Here is a 17499-nt window from a genome sequence, read left to right as displayed (position 1 = left end):
TAGTGCTTTCCAGCTTCCATAGGATTTTCAGGTACATTATTGTGTTTAATCCACACAGCAATCCAAAATATAGCCAAGGCAAGAATCATTAACCTTCCACTATAGAAAAGGAAGTTGATGTAGAGAAACATTAACTGTGATAATAATCAGTAATATATTCATAACATTAAGTTTATAAATGACTAACATCTATTAGCTAATTTGATTTGCATAATGGTCCTCAAAATCAGATAAATATCTGTTCTTGGTTATTGGTCATATTCAGCTACCATGTCCCAAAACATTTTTTTACATCGTTTTTATTGTGTCTGTTTCCTTGGCTACCATTAGAGAAAAAAAGACTATGGGTATCTGAAAATTTGGATTTGAATCCTTGCTCTATTATTCATTACCTATGAGACCTTGTACAAATGACTTCACTATTTTGCAGCCCTGTGATCTTATGTAAATTGAAAGGAATAATAAATTCTATTAGAGAGAACTACATTCTTTCCTAAGTTTCCAAAATAAAATAAAATAAAAAAGGTGATATCTACTCTACTTCTTAGAAAGGAATGGTTTTGAAGAAATGCCTTGGAATTATCTCTGTCTAACCCCCTTATGTTATATACACCTCCCTGAAGGATGTAGAAATTGATCCATCTGATTGGATAGGAAGAGTCTGACACCATTAATTACATCTTTCTATTGAGAAGGATTATGTTATTAAAATGATTATTCCCATCTGTTGTCCATGATATCTTGTGTGCAAAAACAAAGCATTCTCTTCCTATATTCATACTTTAATGCTGCTGATGAGGCCTGAAGATTTTCTTCTAGAAGCAAATTTGGAAGAACAAATCAGTCAAAATTTAGAATCTGAAGTTTCTCTGAGTTCAAAGTTACAGGAGAGTTTAGATTATTTCAAGCAGCTGGCAAGGTGTCTTTCCTGAAAACGTTATCTACTTGCAGATGGGGAACATAGTCTAAATTCAGGGGGAAAAGTAATAGTCCAGGAGGCTCATTTGTAGGTGCATTAGCCAATCTTGCTGTCCAGCTGGCAACCTCAGACACAAATGTCTACTTCTCACTTGGTTTAGTGCTTAGAATGGAGATAGGGTGTAATTAATTATCATTTCTCAGAGAAAACCCTATTGCTACTTTGAGGAGCTCTTAGGAGAGTGAAAGATACATTGTGTTGCACTATAGGAAACAATTAATGGATCTACTACTGTTAATATTCAAATCTGAATTGGCTCATTTTAATGGGAATGATAAATTTGCATGTCAATACAAATAAAGGAGAAGGGACAAAACAAGGGCAAGTGAGACTATATGGGAGGCACTTTGTCATTTATGAAGATATGAGTACTGATTTTTAAATTTAACAAATCAACAGGGCAAATTCTTGAATATTATCTTTAGCTCTTTTAAAAAGTTGAAGTTCAAACAAGTGATTTCCCCAAGGCCATATATTTGACAAGTGTCAGGGCTATGACATAAAGCAATGAATTTTTATTAATAAGTGTGTTTTTTCCCTTTGTGATTCATTTCCTCAATCCCAATAATCTCACTGCTTCTACTTTATAAAAATAACCAAAAGATAATATACAAATCAAAAAAATATATACTACCCAGTATTATGCTTTGAGGTTTTACTATTTATTAAGTATCATTTGTGGACACCATGAATTTTTTATTATGTATGTATTTAATTTTTAAAATGTCTCAACTTATACTTCACAATCAAACTTTACTACTTACTATAATAATTATCTATTTGCATTTATAAATTTCATTCTGAGTCAGAGATTAAATAAAAGAAAAAAATCACAATAAGAATAACTTAGGCTCAGGTCCAGAAAATTGATAAACTTATAAAACATCCCTGATGTGAGGGCCATCTCCTTTCAAGGAAAAAGAAAAAAAATCAATAGGATGAATGACTTGGGACCATTAGAACTGAGATATCTCTGGAGAAGTGAAAAAACATCCCCTAGGACCAGATTGTTTCTGGGTCACATTAAGGCAAGAAAGCTTCTACTGAATCAGAAATATCATCGCTATTTCATACAACTGAAAAAAAAACCCTGTTCTTAAATAAAAAACTAGACAGTTAAAAGGGGGAAAAGGCCAAATATTTCTCCTCACTAAAATCTAGATCAAGAACAAAAGAGCTTTGAAAATGGGCCAAGAGGATTCATGAAAAAAATAATTTGGAATGAAACAATCCAGAACATGCAGTGAGTTTACATATTACCTTTTACTTCATTTGTGACTGTACATACAAAAATATACAATGAGTTGATTAATATTAGCACAAAATGTAGTTGAGTATACGTTGAGTACACTCTCAATTAGTACTCAGAATTTAACAGACACGCTAAATTCCTGATGCATCTCTCTCAGGTGGGTCCTGGATGTGAAAAAAAAAAAAAATACCGGGACAAATAATCGCATGTAGTATCACGATTCTTTTCTAAAGTATTCTAGTGAACTGCCCCATGATTAAGTTTATATGCATCCCATTTAGTTCCTATTTTAATCAACTTCATGCAGTTTTGCAAAGGTATGTTAAGTCTTTTCAGGATAAATAAAAATGAGTGAGACACTCTACTGATCCTTGAGTCCTTTTTAAGATGGGAGTTGAATCCTACAGCAATTTAATACAATCTACATGACGATAGCATAATAGGGGTGTATATATATATATATATATAATAGAATCAGCCAGGAAGAGGCATTATGGAGAAGGGGGCATGGCATAGAAAGAAAGCACAAAAAGATTAAAATAGCAGAAATACTGTAAAGTGGACACTTTTCTCAATTGCTAGACTCTCTCTGGATAACCCTTTGAATCACATGGTCTTGTTCTCAGGAAATTTCAAATCACAAAACTCAGTGCTGTGACCTAAATCTGGTTGGAAGTTGGAATGTTTCCTGGAGCACCTAACACACAATGTGCCACACAGAGGGCACTCACTGCTTGGCCACTGCATGATGTCTCTGCTAGATCATTTATTCTTTAAATGCTTATAATTGTAGATCACTGATTATCAAAAAATGAGTGAGTGTTCACAATAATTTACAGAAAAGGTAGCACACAAATAAGAAACAGAAAAGAAACCTGTTAATCATACGGGATGACCTAGGAAATAGAGCAGAAAAGCATCAATGTCATGAAGGCATGAAGTGAGGTAACATGCTAGCTTCTGAGCAAGCACTTTCATTAAAACATGCCAGGTCTGGAAAATAGTGAGGAAACTTATTTTTAGGGTGCAGAGAGCATATTCTCAGGTCTTAGAAAATGGTGTGAATTCAGTGGGCTTCATTGGAAAAAATCAATTACATTACATAGGAAGCAAATGATAAGAGACAGAGTAAAAGCTTCCCATATTCAAAAAGAAAAAGGAAAAAAGAGAGAAAGAAAGCAAGGAAGGAAAGAAGAAATCCTCATTTTGCATGACTTCACCATATTTATTTAATGGAATATAATGCAGACATAAAATACTAGAAATTTCCCATATCTTTTTTTTCAGATATTTCAAAATATATCACTTAAGAAGTAAATGTAGGAAATGTTATTTTAAAATCCTACACTAAAATCAGAAAAAGAGGCTCTAATAAAAGGTTGGACATGAAAAGAAAAAGTTTTAAAATTAAAAAAAAAAAAACACAAATTCAAGGAGACAGTGACTTTGAATTTTCACGTTCATGATATGCAAAATATATCACATTGTCTGAGGTAGGGTGAGCAAATATTATTATCTTATTTTACAAAAGAAAAATGATAAAAATAAATTTAAATTTATTGGGCATCCTTTCTGGTAATATTCCTATGAGAACAAGTTGAGAAGCTGTGCAAAATTAAATTTAGAAGGAAAAAAAAATGTTTGAAGGCATCAAAAAGCTACTAAGGCAGCCAGGACTGAAGAGTCCAGGCTCCATAAGAGAAGGGAAGGATGTTGAGATAAGTCCAATATCTGGTGGTGCATTTTACCTCCTGGCATTTGCTGATTGGTAAATGGCATAAGACCAAGAGGCTAAGAGGTGGAACAAAGATTAATGGCTGAAAGCCTTGGAATCTGAGCCAAGCTTCTGGCATGAAAAGGATGTGGAGACAAACAGTGGAGTCTGGAACTTTCAAAACACCCCAGATTAGAGACCAAGACACTGGGCAGAAGGAAAGTACAATAAGGTAAACCCAACATTCTGTAGCTATTTTCCCCTTAAGGCATTTCATCATTTATAACACAGAATGAGAAGCTAAGAACTAAGCAGGGATCTGGGAACCCGGGAGAACAGGAGTGGTTTTCCACAACCTCAAAGAGCAAGTGACACACACAAAGAAAGTCCACGTCCCACAAAGGAAGAGCATATCTGAAACATACTCTAGACTTTGAGTTTGAATCCTGAAAGACAGCATCAATCTGTAATTTGCATTATTTGTACGATTTTCATACAGGGACAGACATTCAGTACGATTGGGAGGCATGCCAGAAGACAGGAAGAAAAGACCAAAACCAAGAGAAAAAGGACAAAAGAATTGGTGATTTGGGTATTGGAATTATCAGAACTGTACTTTAAGATAACTGTGATTGGAGTTCCCGTTGTGGCTCAGCAATAACGAACCCAACTGGTATCCATGAGGACATGGGTGCGATCCTGGCCTCGCTCAGTGGGTTAAGGGTCCGGCATTGCCATGAGCTGTGGTGTGGGTCCCAGATGTAGCTCAGATCTGGCATTGCTCTTGCTGCAGTGTAGGCCAGCAGCTGCAGCTCTGATTCAGCCCCTAGCCTGGGAACTTCCATATGCCATGGGTGGGGCCCTAAAAAGACAAAGAATAAATAAATAACTGTGATTAATACTTGCAATAAAATAAAGAGGACTTCACCAGAGAATATGAATCTATAAAAAATACCAAATAAAATTGAAAATTGCTGAACATATATTCTTTTAAAGGGTCTTTGGTGCATTAAATAAAGACCATATGTTGGGCCTTAAAATAGATTAAAAAGAATATGCTCTATGACAGTTATGAAACTATGCTAAAAATAAATTGGAAACAAATACAAAAGGAAAATCGCCAATTCTCTGGAAAGTAATCAATAAACTTCTAAACAACCATAGATTAAGCAAAGCATTATAATGGTGATATTAAAGTGTTTTGAATGGGATTGAACTAAAGCAATGTTTAGTGGGAAATGCATTGCCCTAAACAAATATATTATATTGAGAGTCAATAATTTATTAACCATCCAAAAAATCTGAAGAGTAAATTAAGCTTGAAGTTAAAGAAAATGAAAAACGACATAAATTTATAAATCAAGTATATATGAGAAAAATCTTAAAATTGATCCCCAAATAGCTGATAGATAGATGACTAGAAAATTTAAATAATTGTATAGATGCTAAGGAATATGATTCTATGATCTTCCCCAAAAGAAAATCCTAAGCCAGGAAAACACAAAGCTCACACAAAATTGTCAAGATATAGAAAGAGGGATATTCACTATTCATCTAATTGAATGAAATCAGTGTAACATCCTTAAAACCTGACAAGAATAATACAAGATGGGTAAACTTTATCCCATCTCTCTAAAAAAGAATACATAACAACATACTTCACAAATTTAAAGTTGGATAATCAGAATAAAATCTATTAATATTATGGCATTAACTGAGTAACAGAGAAAATTATATGACCATCCCTATAAATTCAGAAAAAAAATTTGTTAAAACTGTCTGGTAGACAAGAGCATTCAATAACGGACTGTGCCAAGCTTCCCATCCACTCATAACAGCATCGTACCAGGGCTGTACTACTGGGACTAGGGGCACAGAAAGTATTACTACTGTGCAGATTAGGAAACTATGCCTGAGTCAAGGTAAACCACAGAACTAGCCATAGAACAAGCTGCCTGGGGAAAATGTAAGACACTGAATGAAGAGGAATTAATTGTGCTGAAAATACCCTTGCAGAAGGCAAGGGCCATGTTGGAGACAGCTATGTTTTGGGCACTAAAGTTGGTGGGCAAAAATTCCATATGAGAGATGTTTCCACCATGCTGCTGGGACCATGCCTTGGAAAGAAAGATACAAACATAGTTTCTGGAGATTTCCCAGAACAGATGCTCAGAACAGAGGACCTGGAAGGATGGTTATTTGTAAGTGACATCATTGGTGACAGAATTTTAACAAATTCAAGTTTTCTTAGAAGAAAGAGTCACAATCTCTCCAGGACAGAAGAGCTGTAAGAAGGTGCAAGGAAACCGTGATGTGCATCATAGTCCTGGCCTTAGGGGCTATAACTGAAGGTAGGAGAAAAATAAGCTATGCGGATGCTATTAGGTACTATAGCTGAGGACTTCTAGAAGGTCTACAGTAAGTGTCAGGGGAGGAGGAGTTTGAACTGCAGATTAAACAAAGTAAAGAAGTGTAGCAAAATATGGAGTGTCTTAGAAAGTGGAAGTAGGTTATATAGTACCTTCAGGGCCCCATCCTAGGAGATATGTAGGTAAAAGACCCGGGATGCATCAGCCTTCATTTAGGACTCGTTGTGTGTGTTAAAGGCAGTTTGGGAGCATAAAATATCAAGGAGGTGCATAGCAAATTTGTACATCTCAAGCAAAGAGGGGATTAAAAAAATTCTGATTCTAAATTGAGATTAGAGAAATTTATACAGTGTTGTGAAGATGAGCCAGGGATGTCGTCAAGAAATCAGCACAGATCAAATAAATATTAGTAGGAAACAGAGTGGGGGGGCAGATCTAGAAATATATTTTTAAACAATTTGGATTTAATTATACCTCAGGATCTGAGTGGTAGGAGAGAAAATGAAAGGGAAGCTACAAACCAGAAGTAGCAGGTGATTTCTTCATGAAAAGAGCATGGAGTATATGTATAAAAGAGAAGCAGTACCAAGGAGATGTGGCAGGATATTTTATTGTGATGGGAAACAATGTTTTGTTCCTCAGGATTCCCCAGCTGCCAGACCCACCTGTGTTCTCATTTTCAGTAGAGTTCCATGTTGTAGGGCAAAAGCAGATTCTCCTGCAACAGCTGTCTGCCTATCCTGGGGAAATCCTAATTCATTGAGGAGGTCATGTTTGGTATTCCAAAGAAGAGGGAGGAAGGAAGATGGAGAAGAAAGAGTAGGGTTTCCATATCCCCAAAGGAGAAGATATCTACACATTTTTTTCTGAACTCCTTCCTTCTCAGTGTCCTGGAAAGGTGCTGAACCTCTGGAAGAAACAACTGCACAGGACACCTATAAATGTTGGATTCCTAAGCTCTGGTACACAGAAACGTCAGAGCTATAGGACTCCAAGGGGAACCTTGGAATATAAATCAATGGCAATATATCCGAATATTATAGAACATCATAGTTTTGATACATTCATAATATCACATGAGTCATGTCAACTGTGGAAAATGCTGAGCTCACTCAATCACAGAAGAAAGGAGCTTGCACTGTTGCACTACACTTGGGTAATACTTTAGGATGCTGTTCAAATTATTCAATATCATATACGACACATGCATCTCCATGTCAGGCACTGACCTTGACCTTGAATAGATATCCATTATAAGTAACCAGTACAGCCAGGATAGTGTTCCAGCTAAATCTTAGCCCTAGCCACGTATCTTACAAATATACAACTTTTTGACTATATTGAAAAATAGAAATGTGCTGCAATAAATGTTTTATTCTTTGAAATAAACTTTAACTATCATCCATATATATTTTGTGGTTCATTACATAGGTAAGTCCTAGATGTATAATCATATCTGATGAAATAAGTCACTGGCTTATTTCATTCTGGGAAGGGCTTCTTCTAAAATAATATTCCATTTTAAAAAACAGTGTCAGAAATGTTCTGGTCAAGGCACATTAATTTTCAGAGTCCCCAACATAGCTTTCACTAGTAAAATCAAAGTCAACTTCATAGCCTTGGAGCCAATGCAGTAGGGCTGCATGCCACCCATAGTAGTCCCCAGACCAATTGTGTCATCATGCAGAATATTAGCCCTACCCCTCATTTGCTCCCCCCAATACACACGTATTAAAGTTTGAGAAGCACTGGCCTAAACAATGACATAAGCTTGTCTTATTTAAAGGACTGTATGGTTTAGCCACTGCGCTCCCCAACTATCCTAGGTTTCAGAATATACATACACATACATACACACACACACACATATATATTATTTCCTTTATTTCTATGAATTCTACCTTTATTCCCCACCCACCCCTGTTTTCAAACTTTGTAAAACTTTTAGAAAAGAAAAACGCATATCCGTAAGTGTTATTAGTGAGAAATTCTGAAAAGAATATTGGCAATTCTAATTTTGGTAAAACTAAACAAATTGGCTGACCTAATTCCAGCTGACTAATTTATTATTTTTGGCATTTTTGGTATTAGAATCAGAGGAAATAAGGATTCATTGTCCTAATGAAGAAAAAAGTTAAAAAGGAAGAAAAAATCAAATTAAAGATGTGACTAAATGTATTAATAATTTGAGGGCATACAGAGAGAAAATAAGAAATTGAGTTGTCCTTCAATAGACAAGAGGAAATTAACACAAAATTATTTTAGCTTGATTTCCAAATAAATACACATATAAACCGTCTAGGGCTTCTTTTATGGTAACTTCCCATTATATTATCCACCATTAAATCTAAACATCATCACAAAATTATTTTGATATTATAAGAGAAATACTTTGACTTTTCTAGCAACAAGTATAGATACCAAACACATACTGAATTTGGGACATCTAGAAATAAAGATCTGAGACTTAGCTAGTAAGTGATAGAACTCAAGTTGAATGGACATTGGCCAAGTCTACCGTATGTGTTCTTAACCACCACATCACAGGACTCCAAAATTATAAGGTTTCCTAAAGAGTCCAAGGTCTTATGTGATATGTATGACTCCACATTATTTAATCCAGTCTCATCCTCCAGCATTATCATTTTCCTCACTCTTTGCCCTTTGGGTCTTCCACCTAAAATGCCTTTTTCTGTCACTGAAATACTACGAGCTTCTCAAAATATACTCATATTTTACTGACTTTATGATTTCTTTTTCTGTGAAAGGCAATCTTGCATCCTCCCCATGTATATTTCCTCTTCTTTTTTAATATCAGAGCCATGAAGTACCCAGCTCTAAAGAAGAACAATGGTAAAGCCATGATAATCTTCTAACCAGTTCTAGTTATTCTTTGCTCTCTTTAGGATACTCCTTTTTCCAGCTTTCCTTTTAAGAGTTGCTAGGTAACATGGCTCTAATTAATAAAAATTAAGGGAAAATCTGTTAGGAAAGCTAACTTGTTTCCTCTTGGGGAGATTTTTTTCTCCTGACTAAAAGGGAGATCAAGAAAAAAATATATATTTCCTCCTTCTTGATTTGGGACAGGATGTGTGAGAATATAATTTTATAATAGTAGAAGCCTTCCTAAAACCAAAGGTGGTCAGGGTAAGGACAAAAATCCATGATTCTGGTTAGCAGAGGAGAAATATGAAAAGGGCCTGATCTTTCACAGCATTTTTGAGTTCCTATGCCACTCAGAGACTGCCTACATACTCCCTCTAATTCTGTGAAATAATCAAATGTCTTTATGAGCTGCTCTTAGCCATAAAAAGCTGAAACCATTCTTGATACTTAACCACAGCTGAAACGGTGCCTGACTATGGTCACAAGATTGTTCACAAATATCTCAGCCCCCCTCCTTCCAAGTTCACAGTAGAATTACACCTCCTCTCCTGCTTTGCAGTTGGGCACATGGCCAGCTTATAGACTCACTGTATTCTTTCTCCTGGCACAGTGATCATGCACATGCTGAAAATTGAGTCCTAATTAGCTGGGGTTGCTGAATAACTGTAATGAGCAGAGTTCCCATACTGACCCACATTGCAAATGTATACAAGCAAGAAACAAACCCTTGGTTTATTAAGCCACTGTGGCTTTGCGGTTGTTTTATGTGTAGCATGACTTAGCCTGTCTTGGCTCTTTCTGACATAATAGAATCAATGGTTACAGGGTGATGACACAGGCTTGCTTTCTCCAGGAGCTGCTCTATGGATTTCATTAAAACACGTTATATATTAGAAGCATTGAAACATAAGACAAATAAGGTCAGTTTAAAAAATTCTTCAATAGAATATTCTTATACATGTTAAGATATATTGTTAGCAGAATTTCAATTCTTACTCTAAGGAAAGCAGGGAGCTAATATTTATTGCCACCAGCCAGAAGACAATGAAATGCAAATTAAAGATTCAAACATATAATGAATATTGTTCCAAACATAACGAAATGATGGTGGTTTCATTAATCTCCAAATGAGAACATTTTAAATGAAAATTCAAGATAAGTTTCCCAGAAATGTTATGAAATATTAAGTAATCTTTAACAAAGACTATTTGTCCTTCTTATCATTGTGAAAGGATGCCAATCAGGTTTTACACCTTGATACAATGATAGTAATGGTAAAAGTCAGTCTTAATTATGTTAGAGTGATCACTAATCCCAAAGAATTCAAGTACAGACTTTACCACTGTAAAAAGAGATTTAACTTCAAAATCAAAAAGGCCAATTTTATATTAAATTGTATTAACTTGTGTATGCATCACAGAAGCCTTTAAAATTTTCATAGACCAATGTCTTTAGAATTAAATGACACTGATTTTTCAGAGAAAATCAACATAAGGAGTCAGAATCCAGTTGTGATGTTTAATTGCACGTGTCTACCTGGCTACACTAGGGTGCCCAGACATTTAATCAAATACCAGTCTATATGCTGCTGTGAAGAAAATATTTAAATGTGATTAACATTTGAATCAGTACACTTCAAGGAAAGCAGATTATCATCCGTAATGTGAGTTGGCCTCTTCCAATCAGTTGAAGGTCTTAAGAGAAAACGAATGAAGTCCTCGAAAGTGAGAAAGTTTCAGATAGTACGAAAAAAAGTGTGTGTGTGTGTATATATATGTATGTGTGTGTGTATATATGTATTTGTATATCTATGTGTGTGTATGTGTATGTGTGACTAGGTCACGTTGTACAGCAGAAGTTGAAGGAACATTGTAAATCAACTATAATGAAAAAATTAAAAAACAAAAATACAAAGAAAGTTTCTGCTCTATACCACTTTTGGACTAAAGCCTTTAACATCAGCTCTTCCCTGAGTCTCCAGCCTGTGAGCTTCCCCTACAAAGTTTGAACTTGCCAGCCTCCACAATCACATCAGCCAATTCCTTAAAATCAATCCCTCTATCTATCTATCTGAGATATCTACCTAGCATTGGTTCTGTTTTTCTAGACATCCATGACTAATACCCTAGGTATTTTAAATTTTTATCATATGTCTTCAAAAGTCTTCAGTTTAAAAATATGCCAACCAAAATTTGTAGGGTGATAAAATAGAACCTTGATAACAGCCCACAAGGGATGAATTAGCCCTATCTCTGAAATCTCAGTGTTATATGGATGCCAGGTTATAAGGTTTATAAATACATAAAGATATCCACAGCCAGAATTCTTCAGCATGTAAAACTTGCATAAAATCTTTCAGCAGGCTCCTAGATCATACTACCCAATTTGATGACTAAGTAAAGCATCACTCACAAATCTGTTATAGGTAATTTATAAGCACTAAACCAAAGGTTGAAAGAAATGAATAGAAGAGACATCATGATATATTAAAGCCTGCACTTTCTCTTCACAGCAGAGAAAGCATCAAACTGAAGAGATTGCTGTTATACCATAGATTAGTTCCTGAAATGACACTGCTGAAAAATGTTATTTTTAACATTGCTATCATTTAGAAACCATATTGTTATGTGTATGGGCACATAAAAGGCATTCTCCCAGGACACAATGACAGAGATAGGAGAGGCAGATTTTAATGGAAGTGCATGTTCAAAGTCAATCATTTCCTTTGAGACTTCATAGACTTTAGTTCCAGCAACATAAATGTCCTTTTTATGAGTATAGTGCTGTCTAGTGGAAAGAGCAAAGGCTTTCGAATCCGAAGTCCTGAGTGTGAATCTCTAGTCTAAATATTTATTCAGTGTGAGACCATGAAAAACTACTGCACTTCTCTGTTCCTCAATTTCTTCCTCTATGAAATAAGGAGAGGAAAATATTTTCCTTGAAAATTTAATAAAATAATAAGAAAGCAAAACCCATGAAAGATGCGGATATTGAGTTCTGTGTTGAGTTATATATCAGGATGGTGCCATTTATGGAGCAGGATCAAATATTGTATTTCTTTAAACAGTGTTTAAACTTCCTTTATAAATAGTAAAATGAAATTTTAATAGAAAAATATGGCCCAATTGTATCATAATCAAAAGAGTTTTATATCCCATGGTACAAAGAAAAGGAGAACCAGATGAACTTGGTAACTGGAATTTGGAAAATCACTGAATTGTCAAGAAAATTACTTTTCAAGCTGATATTGATAACACATACTGAATAGGGTGATGTTATAAGAAAAGCAAATGAGGAAATATCAGAACAAAATAGATACCCTAAAAATAAACACGGAAACTCACGCCCTACTAAGGACAGTTCAGAGAATGATCTGATCTCAAAAATAGATCTTACGAAAGTCAGAAACATTCTGGTTTTTATTGATCAAATCACTAATCTTTCATAGGTACACTCCACAAAGAGTATTGATATTTGTGTTAAGGAGCTCCCATTGTGCCTCAGTAGGTTAAGAACATGACATAGCGTCCATGAGGAAACAAGTTCCATCCCTCCCTGGCCTCATTCAGTGGGTTAAGGATCTGGCATTGCCACAATCTGTGGCACAGGTCACAGATTTGACTTGGATCCAGTGTTGCCATGGCTGTGGTAGCCGGCAGCTGCAGCTTCAATTTGACCCCTAGCCTGGGAACTTCCATATGCCACAGGTGCAGTCATAACCCAAAAAAAATTTTTTTAATTGAAAAATAAAAAGTAGACTTAATCTTGGTACCATCTTTGAATCAAAATTACATAAAGAAATTTAGCCATATATCTGAAATACAATTAATAAAATTGCCACATCATTCTATTTTATGATTATCTCTTTGGAGGGCTTTGATAAAAGCATCCACACACTAGATAACATAGACAATAGTCTTTTTTTTTTAAAGGAGGAGAGAAATATATACAAGCTTTAATCTGTGGCTGTTAAATACAGCAAGAACACAACCTTTGCATCAGCTGGGTATCTTATGGTTCACCAGCAGCCCACCTTGACAAGGATCTCTGGGAATTGGATCCATTTCAGAGAGAACAGCAGAAGGAATTAAGGCTCAAGGTAAAATAATGCCTTGCTAAGCAGGAAACTGCTTTAATTAACAAGCCAAGCAAAGAAGGTGGTTATTAAAATAGCAGGCTATTCTAGACATTGATGAGAGTGCTCCAGCAAATAAGACTCCAAAGAGAACAGAAGTAGTTTTTCTTGGTCTTTTCTTAGAAACAGACAAGAAAAGGGATATGTTTGCTCCAAAATGTTTACAGAAGTAGCTTTAGACCATGGGAGTTAACTACTCTCATACTCAAGAGCTCCAACCCAAGTAGTAGCCCTAGATGAGAACTACCAACTGTAAATTTGTAGCAACCCAATGAGGTAAGTTGTGTTATCCCTCCACCAGAATCTATCCTGAGTATAAGAAAAGTTATCACAGCAAATGAGTAGTAGACCTGGGACTCTACTCTTAGTTTTTAATTTTTTTTAATTACAAATCCTGTATCCTCAGCACTATGTAATCACTATATCACTTCTTGGTATAGAGGAATTATACAGTTAGCATGATGCTATATAGAAGAGCTTAACCTTTTTTCCTTTTTTTTTTTTGCTTTTTAGGGCAGCACCCATGTCACATGGAAATGCCCAGGCTAGGGGTCAAATCCAGGCTATAGCTGCTGGGCCTATGCCACAGTCACAACAGCAATGCAGAATACCAGTCTCATCTGTGACCTACACCACAGCTCACGGAAATGCCGGATACTTAACCCACTGAGCAAGGCGAGGGATTGAACCCACATCCTCACAGACGGTTACTGGTCAGATTCGTTTCCTCTGTACCACAATGAGCACTCCTCTTATTTCTTTTTTTGATTGCTAAAAACCTATCCCACACTAAAGCAGCATCATGACATTTCTGTTACACCATGAAATAACTGCCTGGCAACAACAGCCTGGGACATTTCAGTTTAATTAGTTCATGCCAATCACATGCATATTATCATCCCTCTTATAAATTGTGGATGTCTTCATCAAACAATTTTTCTATCACCGCATAATTTGCATAAACCTGAGAGAACTACCAGAACACCGACTATATTCATACACACAAACTACAAATATAGACGCATATATACATATACTAGAAATATAAATGTATACACACATGTTCAGAGAAAACAAACCATGAAAATATCCTAGCTCATGAGGGCCTATAACACTATTGGTGTTTGTCCACCGTAATGGAATGGCTTCTTCTTAACAATTTTTACACATGCCGACAGAGGCCCATTTCTCCCCACTGCTCCTGACAGTGATGCTTTGTCTGGATGTCGTGTTCTGTATCTAAAAGATTATTTAGGCGCACAGACAGCAACTCTGTGAACTCAAGTTAAAAAGATAGAGAGCCACACCCTTGCCCTGCTACAGTCAAACTATTGTACGGCATGTTGGAGGGAAGTAAAGCCTTTTGCAAAAATCAATTTTCAGTTGTCAAAGTCTGTATTTTGTGCAAATTCATAAGCAAAATCTAAGACCTGGTAATAAGTCTGTGAAGCAATAAGCTGACCTCTCAATGAAATAAGATCACGTCAAAGGAGAACAAAGGATCCCAATTACAGCAAAGCCATTTCTTTACTCACATTGATTAAGGGTTATGATTAGCTCCTTAGAAAAGGGGAATAGATTACTTGGGTATCCTTTATAATTTATTATACAGATAAATATGCTCAGTAAATTCAGTATTGTTCTTATTACACACAGTGGGTCCAGTTGCTCTCAACAAATCCTATTGTCTTTCTGATAAAGTCATAGGTAAAAAACACTGTCACATAAAATTAAATAGATCATCGAATCAGGAAGAAATACTCCTCTGGTACAGAGTGGGCCAAATTTGGTACCTAACATTTCTTGCAGAAACCAAGTTGGTTTTATGTCATATGACAAAAGCCACCTGCAAGATGTGAATATGTCACACGTTTTTAACTTGAAGTTCAGAAACGTTTATTTTGCCTTTAGGGAATATGTAGACCTCCTGAAATTACTGTATATGCAAAATGTATGTGTGTGTGCATTTTTCTGTGAAAAGAATCCTCAGCTTTCATCACTTTCTCATAAGGATCTGTGACCCCCTCCAAAAAAAGATTAAGAACTACTAGAGTATTATACATAAGAAAAGCATATATGAACTACTTTTAAAAATAGCAGTGAAAGGCTAAGATCCTCTCTCTCACTTACTGTCTTGAGTAAAGAAAAAACATGGTAAAGCAAGCATTCATTAGGGGAGAGAGCAAAAGAGGAGAAATACTCCAAGAATAAATAGACATGGAGAAAGAATCTTTCACTCAACAATTCCAGAGCAAAATTTAAAGGAAAATCAGTCAACTAAAATGCAAAGACAGCAAAAAAGCAAAAATAACAGTGGGTTGTATTTTTACAACATGTTTTTGTATTAAATTTTTATTATGAATACCTTTTTCTTTAAAAGCATATGGGTAGGAGTTCCCATCATGGCTCAGCAGAAACGAATCCAAGTAGGAACCATGAGGTTGTGGTTTTGATCCCTGGCCTCGCTCAGCGGGTTAAGAATCTGGCATTGCCATCAGCTGTGGTGTTGGTCACAGATGTGGCTCGAATCTGGTGTTGCTGTGGCATAGGCCGGCAGCTGTAGCTCTGATTAGACCCCTAGCCTGGGAACCTCTGTATGCCGCAGCTGCAGCCCTAAAAAGCTAAATAAATAAATAAAGTTACTTAATCTGTTAATCATTTTTTTAAAGTATATGGGTAAATAGATTCTCATATCAATTTTTCAGGAAAAAAAAAAGAGAAATGATGGCTGATTAAAGCATTTAGTAAACATAGAGTAGAAAGCTCAAAGAATAAAGATGGGTTCGCATCAAATTTTTTAAAAAAGCCGAGAGAGAAAGGCAGAAAAAAGAACTGAGAAAGGTTAGGTATGTAAATTTTAGTGTTAAACTAAATATAATTAGACCTAACTTGGCCCTTCTCCCAGAGTTCATAAACCCACACCAAGGAATTCTCCCAGGAGTGATATAGTCAAACTGTGTCTTCCTTTAATGACCTGTTTAAGTGGTCAGTCCACTCCTGTATGCTCTCAATTTTCTGTTTGTACCAATCACCTTTCTTTTTAAGCACTTGACTGTTTGTGTCCAAAGTTTTTATTAGAGCAACTTGAAACCAAAGCAAATTAGATTCTAGAATGTCTTAGTTTTGCAAATAAAAGAACCTTGACTTTGATGTTAAGATCTGCCAGTGTTTGTCCATCAGTCCAGTTAAAACTAAGTCATTTTAATTGATATTACTATGGTTCAACAAAGACAAACTAGAAATATGAAAAAGTGCTATTTGAAAAAATTAACTGGAGGAGTTCCCTGGTGGCCCAGAAGGTTAAGGATCCAGTGTCGTCACTCCTGTGGCTAGGGTTGCTGCCTAGTGAGGATTCAATCCCTGGTCTGGGAAACTTCCACATCCTTCAGGCTTGGGGAAAAAAAATTAACTGGAAGAAAATTAACTGGAAAAGTAAGTCTTTTTTTTTTCCTTTTAAATAAATAAACATTGCATAGGGGAAAAACCTATTATTTCCATGGCTTAAAACCAACCTCACACTACTAGTTTCAGCTCCCTTACATAAAGAACTTGGAAGTTGTCCCTGTCATCTTTACAAGAAGAAAAAAAACAAAGCGAAGATCAGTGACTTTCCTTGAACCCATGAGAGAAATGAGGTTTCAGGGTAAACTTGAAATCTTGAGAAACAGATGAAATCTGATTAACTGGAAGAGAAGCTGCTGAAGCCACAGACTGTTGAACTTATATAGTAATTTTAACAGTGTTGAGGCCTGAGTGTAGACTATCTTGAGGCCCAAAGTCTTAGAAGGAATCCCACATGTTCATGAGTTTTTCCTCCTCTGACTACACAAAGTTCTCATAATGAAAATTTAAGAAAGATTTCCCTGTGGCTCACTATGAAATAAGCCCAGAGGATTCTCCATAACAGGCCTATTCCCTGGGGGATGGGGAAATTTTACCATAACCTTAGTCTAACTATGAGAAGAGACTTTCTCTCATTCCAGGCTCTCTGCCCTTTCTGTCTATTGTGGGGGGAGGGGTGGGCAGGGAATCTTATCACTATCAAAGATCACAGCCCAGAACCACAGATGTACTAAATTCATAAAATCAGAATATTCACCCTCTCACTCCCCTAACCACCACAGGGTTTAAGAAATAAGAATAGGAGTTCTCGTCGTGGCTCAG

At 36.0% G+C, this 17499-nt stretch overlaps 1 long non-coding RNA gene across 4 annotated transcripts in view; it reads right to left on the bottom strand.

Moving 5' to 3' along the window:
* The window catches only part of LOC106506349, a 333193-nt gene that overhangs the window by 230958 nt on the left and 84736 nt on the right, over positions 1–17499 (bottom strand). Inside the window, exon 3 of one of the 4 annotated variants that reach the window (XR_002339159.1) lies at positions 2246–2395. The exons of the other annotated variants lie outside the window; for them this stretch is intronic. This is a non-coding gene — a long non-coding RNA (uncharacterized LOC106506349). Of the gene's footprint in view, positions 1–2245; positions 2396–17499 lie in introns of those variants that run through there. 4 annotated transcript variants of the gene reach the window in all.

The sequence above is a fragment of the Sus scrofa genome, chromosome 15, assembly GCF_000003025.6.
Source record: "Sus scrofa isolate TJ Tabasco breed Duroc chromosome 15, Sscrofa11.1, whole genome shotgun sequence".
Lineage (NCBI taxonomy): Eukaryota > Metazoa > Chordata > Mammalia > Artiodactyla > Suidae > Sus > Sus scrofa.
The sequence above is the reverse complement of the archived record's forward strand: the minus strand, read 5'-3'. Positions and strand labels throughout refer to the sequence as shown.